Source organism: Vipera berus (genome assembly GCF_964194415.1).
Source record: "Vipera berus genome assembly, chromosome: W".
In the NCBI taxonomy this organism is placed as follows: domain Eukaryota; kingdom Metazoa; phylum Chordata; class Lepidosauria; order Squamata; family Viperidae; genus Vipera; species Vipera berus.
The window spans coordinates 72,137,794-72,146,433 of record NC_138210.1 but is presented as its reverse complement, the minus strand read 5'-3'; positions in this window follow the sequence as shown (position 1 = coordinate 72,146,433).

The following is an 8,640-nucleotide window of genomic DNA, read 5'->3' as shown; positions in this document are numbered from 1 at the left end:
CCCTACCTTCCTGGATCCTATACTATCCAGTCTTGCCAGCATGGATCGTGACCTTTCATTCAAACTGCATCTCCCAAGCCCTGACCGCAGCACCAAAGCGCCCGGCTGAACCGTCGGGTCTCTTCAAATTCTATCGGTGGAGTTTGCGGCGCCGTGGAAGGACTAAAAACGTGGACTTTGGGCTCCGTCTCCTTTCCGACACCAAAGGGACGGGGCGAAAAACGCTGCGTCTCCGGACTGCCGTGATTCAGTCTAGGGAGTTCAGGCAAAAATCGGTGTCAGGTGGGAACATCCATGTTATAATTTCGTAATAAACGATTTATTTTCTAAAAAAAAAAAAAATTGAATTGTCTGCGCGAGCCGCCAAGAGGGGTTATTTTTTTTTCCCGCTTTCAATTTCTTCTTACTGATTTATCCAAACCGAAGATAGAAAGGAAAGTTAAAATAGGACGGGTAAAGTCCTCGACTTATAGCGGTTCGCTTAGGGACCCTTGAAAGTTACAACGGCACTTGAAAACGTGACCTAGGACCATTTTTCACACTTAACGGCCGTTGCAGCGTTCCCCAGGGTCAGGTGATTTCACATTCGGATGCTTGGGAACTGGTTCGCCTTCGTAACGGTCGCCGTATCCCGGGGTCACGGGATTCCCCTTTTGCGACCTTCCGACAAGCAAAGTCAATAGGGGAATCTGGATTCGCTTAACGACCGTGTTCCCGATTTAACCACAGCAGTGATTCGCTTAACAACTGTGGCAAGAAAGGTCATTAAAGGGGGCAAAACATCACATAACCGTTTTCTCACTTAGCAAGAGAAATTTTGGGTTCCAATGTGGTCGTAAGTCAAGGACTACCTCTAATGGAACACTAGGGGAAAGAAAAAGAGAATGTGGGATAGAAAGGGAAAAACACAAAAAAAGGAAATTGACTTCCAATTCTGGCACAGTAGAAGGTAATAACTTTACAACCTCAATTTGTTTACATTTACACGATAGTATTTACTAGCCCAGGGGTAGGCAACCTTGGCTCTTTTATGACTAATGGACTTCAACTCCCAGAATTCCTGAGGCAGCATGGCTCAGCTTGGAAACCTCTCCCTTTCCCCTCAGCATGGCTGGCTCAGGAATTCTGGGAGTTGAAGTCCACGAATTATAAAAGCGCCAAGGTTGCCTACCCCTGTACCAGCCTTTTCCATAACAACAAGCCTATCTAATCAACAAAAACAAAGTTTAATTTTTTTTTTCCATCGCAAACACAGTCCAGAAGCGATTTCCAAATACAGATTGGACAACCAAGAAGAGAATGGACAGCTGGGGAATTCTGGGAGTTGAAGTCCACAGGTCTTAAAGTTGCCAAGGTTGGGGGGATTCTGGGAGTTGAAGTCCACAAGTCTTAAAGTTGCCAAGGTTGGGGGTATTCTGGGAGTTGAAGTCCACAAATCTTAAAGTTGCCAAGGTTGGGGCAATTCTGGGAGTTGAAATCCACAAGTCTTAAAGTTGCCAAGGTTGGGGGGATTCTGGGAGTTGAAGTCCACAAGTGTTAAAGTTGCCAAGGTTGGGGGAATTCTGGGAGTTGAGGTCCACAAATCTTAAAGTTGCCAAGGTTGGGGGGATTCTGGGAATTGAAGTCCACAAATCTTAAAGTTGCCAAGGTTGGGGACCCCTGATCTAGAATTTCCTGCCTGAGCAGGGGGTTAGACTAGAAGACCTCCAGGGTCCCTTCCAACATCATCATCATCATCATCATCATCATTATTGTCATTGTCATTATCATCATCATCATCATTATCATTATTATAGATTTTCTTCTTTGGATAAAGGAAACGATTTAACAATCCCTGCTTTTCCCCGTTGTGGGAAATAATATATTTTTCTCTTTGATCGTTAATCTTTATAGACCATCATAATTTCTGTTCATAAAATTCACCGTATCCTTTCAAATTTTTTAACCCTAAAAGTGTGGGGGGGGGGGAAACACTTATTCTAAATTTTAAAACATTAAAAAATTTCTTTAAAACCATTTCTAAAATCAGTAAGTTCTAACTAATACATCTTTTTTTTTATCCTTGCTTTTTCTTAACTTCCTCTTTAACACAGATACTTTAAAATTCACTTTCAATAATACAGGCGGTCCTTGACTTACAACTGTTCATTTAGTGACCATTCAAAGTTACGGTACTGAAAAAAAGTGACCATTGTTCCACAGTTACAACCCTTGTAGCGTCCCCATGATCAGGAGATCAAAGTTCAGACGCTCAGCAACTGCTTCCTACTTATGACCGTTGCTGCGTCCCGGGGGGGGGTGTCACGCGATCCCCTTTTGCGACCTTCCGAGAAGCAAATTCAACGGGGGAAGCCAGATTCCCTTAACGACCGTGTTACTAACTTAGCGGCTGCAGCGATTCGCTTAACAACGGCGGCAAGGAAGCTCGTCAAATGGGGCAAACCCTGGCTTAACCAATGCCTCGCTTCACGGCAGAAAACAGGGGCTCAGTTCTCGTCGTAAGTCGAGGATTACCTGTAATTTACAAACTTTAAAAATTACTCAAGCGTTTTATGTGTAAAGGAGTAAAAAAAAATAAAAATGAAAAAAAACCCGCCCCCTTCCGTTTTCCAAGCCCGGAACCCAAATCACAAAACTAGATGAAAGCTTTCTTTCAATTAGATATATATCACACCAATAAAAATCCAGCTAACTACCCTTTAGCTCATAAAATTTAAATCTCTTCCTCCGATTGATACTCACGGAATAAGCTCTTTTTCTTCTCCATTTTAAAGAAGGTTATTATCACCCACACGGCTGCAAAAATGTATTCCGGTTGGTTGCGTATTCTGGAGGTCCCCGTATAGACATCTGTCATCGATATAACTAATTGGAGTAAGGATTTTTATTTGATCAGGCAGCAGAAATTCCCAGAAAGAGGACATAAGTGTTTCTAATATACTAGTCCCTCAAGGACCTTTATAATTGCAAGCAGCAGCAATTGATTAAAACGGATAGGCAAGGGGGGGGAAGGAGCACATTTTACGGATGTTGAAATTGAAGGAATTTTTCTACCCAAAGCCGCCGAGCTCGGCTGAAAGCCAAAAATCTTCCTTAGTCCTCAACTTAACGTCCTTAAGCGAGGCGGTGGAGCCTGATCTTACGATCTTTTTTATTTTTAATTTTGCCCTGCTCTTTAAGTGAATCACTCACCCGGCGGTTGTTAAGCGAATCGCGCGGTCGTTAAACAAATCTCGCTTGCTTGTCAGAAGTGGGATTCACGTGACTCCGGGACGCTGACAACCGTCATAAAGACATTGCTGGTTGCTGAGGGTTGAAATGTGGATCACGTGACTCTGGGGATGCTAAGACGGTCGTAAGTGCGAGGACTGTTGTATACTGCTTTTTTTCTAACAGAATTCAGTAGCAATCACTCAACAAAAACGTGTTGTCTGAGTATCTTATTCACTAATACAAATTAAATTCCTAATCCCTAACTCTTTTCCCGAACCATTGATAAAATAGGCGCCAAGTTTGAAAATGTCCTGCTTCTTCGCCAAGTTTGAAAATGTCCTGCTTCTTCTCTTTCTTTCAACCTTAAAGTAAGTTCTGTCCGTTTCCACACAGTCTGGTATTTTTTTTAAAATTATTTCTTCTCCTGGTGGCGTTTCTTTGTTCTTCCAATATCGTGCAAATATAATTCTTGACGCTTTTTTCAGGGCCCTTGTCACTTTGCACGGTCGTGAAACAAATAGTTGTAAGTTGAGGATGAGCTGCATCTGGATAAGAATCAGCAAAACTGATTTATTTATTTTTTTAATTGAAAATGCAATTTATTTATTTATTTATTCGTCGATGGCCGGTAAGAATGGGGGGGGGGGGTGTGTATAAAAACCAGCAACATTTTGGGCTTTTGTGAGCCAAAGGTTGTTAAATACAGGTAGTCCTTGACTTACGACCACTTGAACGCAAAATTCCCATTGCTACGCGTACAGTTGTTGAGTTTACGCTCCATTTTGTAACCTTTATTGCCAGAATTTGTTAAGTTGAACCGCTGCAGTTGTTAAGCTAGTAACGCCGTCGTTCAGCGAGTCCGGCTTCGCCATGGACGTTCCTTGTCGGAAGGTCGCGAAAGGGGATCACACGACCCCAGGACACGGCAAGCGTCATGAATAGGAGTTAATAATAATAAAGTTGGAAGGGACCTTGGAGGTCATCTAGTCCAACCCCCTGCTCAGGCAGGAAACTCTATACCATTTTGGACAAATGTTTGTCCAGTCTCTTCTTAAAAACTTCCAGTGTTGGAGCATTCACAGCTTCTGGAGGCAGGTTGTTCCACTGGTTAATTGTTCCACTGGAGTTGTTTGCCAAGGGTCTGAATTCTGATCATGTGACCTTGGGGATGCTACAACGGTCGCAAGTGTGAAGAACGGTCGTAAGTCTTTTTTTCAATGCCGTTGTAACTCTGAATGGTCGCTAAAGGAATGATTGTGAGTTGAGGACTATTTGTAATAGGAGAACTAATCTAATCTCTCTTCTTTTTTCGAATCCTCGTCTCTGTCCCTATCAATGAGTCTTTCTGAATTAACAGAATAACACAGCTGAAAGGGACCTTGGAGGTCCTCTAGTCCAACCCTCACCCCACCCAACCCCCGTTCAAGGAGGAAACCTTCTGCAGGAGGTCCTCACGTTACGACAGTTCATTTCGTGCTGGCTTAAAGTTAACCACCGCACTGAAAAAAGTGACTTGTGGTCATTTTTTCACACTTAATGCCCGTTGCGGCATCCTCATGGGTCACGTGCCCAAAATTCCTCGGCCAGTGACTCATATTTATGACGGTTGCACCATCCCGGGGGTCACGTGATCCCCTTCTGCGACGTTCTAATAAGCCAATTCAAATGGGGAAGCCGGATTCACTTAACAACCGTGTTACTAACTTAACAACGGCAGCAATTCATTTAACCGTGGCGGCAAGGTAGGTCGTAAAGCGAGGCAAAACCCCACATAACCGACGTCTTGCTTAGCAACAGAAATACGTTGGGCTCGGCTGAGGCCGTGAATCGAGGACCACCCGTGTTATTTCAGCTTTTAAAGCCTTTTGGGTCTCCTCAGAGACTGGACTGCCAAGTGTCAGAAATGGGGTAGGCTCTCCTGCTTGGGTGGTGGTGGGGGGTTTAGAATAGAATAGAGCCAGAAGGGACCTTGGAGGTCTTCTAGTCCAGCCCCCCCCCCCCCGCTCAAGCAGGAGAATCTGTACCATCTCAGACAAGTAACTGTCTAGCCCAGGGGTAGGCAACCTTGGCTCTTTTATGACTCGTGGACTTCAACTCCCAGAATTCCTGAGCCAGCATGGCTCAGCGTGGAAACCTCTCCCTTTTCCTTCAGCATGGCTGGCTCAGGATTTCTGGAAGTTGAAGTCCACGAGTCATAAAGCAGCCTAGGCCTAGGCCAGGGGTAGGCAACCTTGGCTCTTTTATGACTCGTGGACTTCAACTCCCAGAATTCCTGAGCCAGCCTGGCTCAGCTTGGAAACCTCTCCCTTTTCCCTCAGCATGGCTGGCTCAGGATTTCTGGAAGTTGAAATCCACGAGTCATAAAGCAGCCTAGGCCTAGGCCAGGGGTAGGCCACCTTGGCTCTTTTATGACTTGTGGACTTCAACTCCCAGAATTCCTGAGCTAGCATGGCTCAGCATGGAGACCTCTCCCTTACTCCTCAGCATGGCTGGCTCAGGAATTCTGGGAGTTGAAGTCCACGAGTCATAAAAGAGCCAAGGTGGCCTACCCCCGGTCTAGCCTCTTTTTAAAAATCTCCAGTGATGGAGCGCCCACAACTTCTGGTGGCAAGCTGTTCCACTGGTTAACTGTCCTCACCGTCAGGAAGTTTCTCCTTAATTCCAGGTTGCTTCTCTCTTTGATCAGTTCCCATCCGTTGTTTCTCGTCCTTCCCTCTGGGTGCTTTGGTGAATAACGTGACCCCCTCTTCTTTGTGGCAGCCCCTCAAATACTGGAACGCTGCTATCATGTCACCCCTATTTCTTCTTCTCTTTAGACTAGCCAAACCCAAGTCCCGCAACCCTTCTTCGTACGTTTTATTCTCCAGGCCTTGGATCATCTTAGTTGGACTAGATGACCTACAAGGTCCCTTCCAACTGGGTTATTCTAATTCTACTTTTTTTTTCTTCACTTCCTTCTTCCCCGCACTCTTTTAAACAAGGGCACGTGAAAAAGAGCTGCCGAGGATATCCGTGCCATTTTTTAAAATAAATAAATATATAAATAAATAAATCGCTCTTTGGCTTGTTCCGACCCGAAGCGGACACGTCCCTCCAAATTCTGAATTTCTTTTCTTCCGCCGTTTAAAAAAATAACCACATTTTTCCCTCCCCACCCCCCCCCCGAGGGAAATTGGCAAAGGCTGGTCTTCTCCCTCTTGCTCGCCAACGCGGCGAGGGCACCTCCGAGGCAAAACGCCGCTGGCGTGACACGCTCTGCCATCTTTGATAACGGAAAGAGATGGCAGGAAAGATGAAGCCACAACAAAACGCAACGGGGGGGGGGGAAAACAAAAACAATTCCACATGTATTTTTCTAGTGCTACTGTAAACACAATACAGGGTCAAATCCGGCAGGGGGAAAAAACCACGGATCATTGTTTTTCCAGTCAACCCACCCAAATATATATATATATACATATATACATATACATATATATATATATATACATACATACACATATATACATATATATTGCCTAATGTGCAATCAGCCCAGGTTCGAATCTCAGAAGGGTATGGCTGACTGATGAAAACTAATAAGTTTGAAATGCATTTCAGTCTCCCTTAATTCTTTGTTAGTAATTTATATAAATATATGAGCTGTCCGGTGTGACTACTGCCTGTTCGATGGCCTTCAAGATAGGCTGAAACAGGAAATAAAGATTTGCCCCATGTTTGGGGCCTAGCAAGGTAATCTAAATAGTTAACAAGTATTTGACACATATCTTCCCTTGCAGAAGCTAACAAAGCAAGAGAGATCCTGTGGCTCAAGAGGTAAAAACAACTGCCTAATGTGCAATCAGCCCAGGTTTGAATCTCAGAAGGGTATGGCTGACTGATGAAAACTAATAAGTTTGAAATGCATTTCAGTCTCCCTTAATTCTTTGTTAGTAATTATATATATATATATATATATATATATATATATATATATATATATATATATATATATATATATATATATATATATGTGGTCAAACAAGAGATGACAAGACTGAACATCGACATCTTAGGTATCAGCGAACTAAAATGGACAGGAATGGGTGAATTTAATTCAGATGACCATCAGGTATACTACTGCAGGCAAGAATCCCTCAGAAGAAATGGAGTAGCCTTCATAGTCAATAAAAGAGTAGGAAAATCAATACTGGGATACAATCCTCAAAATGACAGAATGATCTCAGTTCGAATCCAAGGCAAACCATTCAATATCACAGTAGTCCAAGTCTATGCCCCAACCACCGGTGCTGAAGAGGATGAAATTGACCGGTTCTATGAAGCCCTACAGCACCTTATAGAACTAACACCCAAAAATGATGTCCTTATCATCATAGGGGATTGGAATGCTAAAGTAGGAAGCCAAAAGATAACCGGAATAACAGGCAAGTTTGGCCTTGGAGTACAAAATGAAGCAGGGCACAGGCTGATAGAATTTTGTCAAGAGAATACGATGGTCATAGCAAACACTCTTTTCCAACAACCCAAGAGACGGCTCTACACATGGACATCACCAGACGGTCAACACAGAAATCAGATTGACTATATGCTCTGCAGCCAAAGATGGAGAAGCTCTATACAGTCGGTAAAAACAAGACCAGGAGCTGACTGTGGCTCAGACCATGAGCTTCTCCTTGCAAAGTTTAGGCTTAAACTGAAGAAAGTAGGGAAAAGCACTAGGCCAGTCAGGTATGAATTAAATCATATCCCTGTTGAATATACAGTAGAGGTGACAAATAGATTTAAGGAATTAGATCTGATAGACAGAGTGCCTGAAGAACTATGGACAGAGGTTCGCGACATTGTACAACAGGTAGCAACCAAAACTATCCCAAAGAAAAAGAAATGCAAGAAAGCAAAATGGCTGTCTGAGGAAGCTTTGCAAATAGCTGAGGAAAGGAGGGAAGCGAAAGGCAAGGGAGAAAAACATAGATATGCCCAATTGAATGCAGAATTCCAGAGAATAGCTAGAAGAGATAAGAATGCCTTCTTAAATGAACAGTGCAAAGAAATAGAAGAAAACAATAGAATAGGGAGGACCAGAGATCTTTTCAAGAAAATTGGAGAGATGAAGGGAACGTTTAATGCAAAAATGGGCATGATAAAGGACCAAAATGGCAGGGACCTAACAGAGGCAGAAGAGATTAAGAAGAGGTGGCAAAATTACACAGAAGAACTATACGAGAATGAGCTTAACGTCCCAGATAATCACAATGATGTGGTCACTGACCTCGAGCCAGACATCCTAGAATGTGAGGTGAAGTGGGCCTTAGAAAAGCTGAGCAACAACAAAGCTAGTGGAGGTGACAGTATTCCAGCTGAGCTATTCAAAATCTTAAAAGATAGTGCAGTAAAAGTGCTACACTCAATTTGCCAGCAAATTTGGAA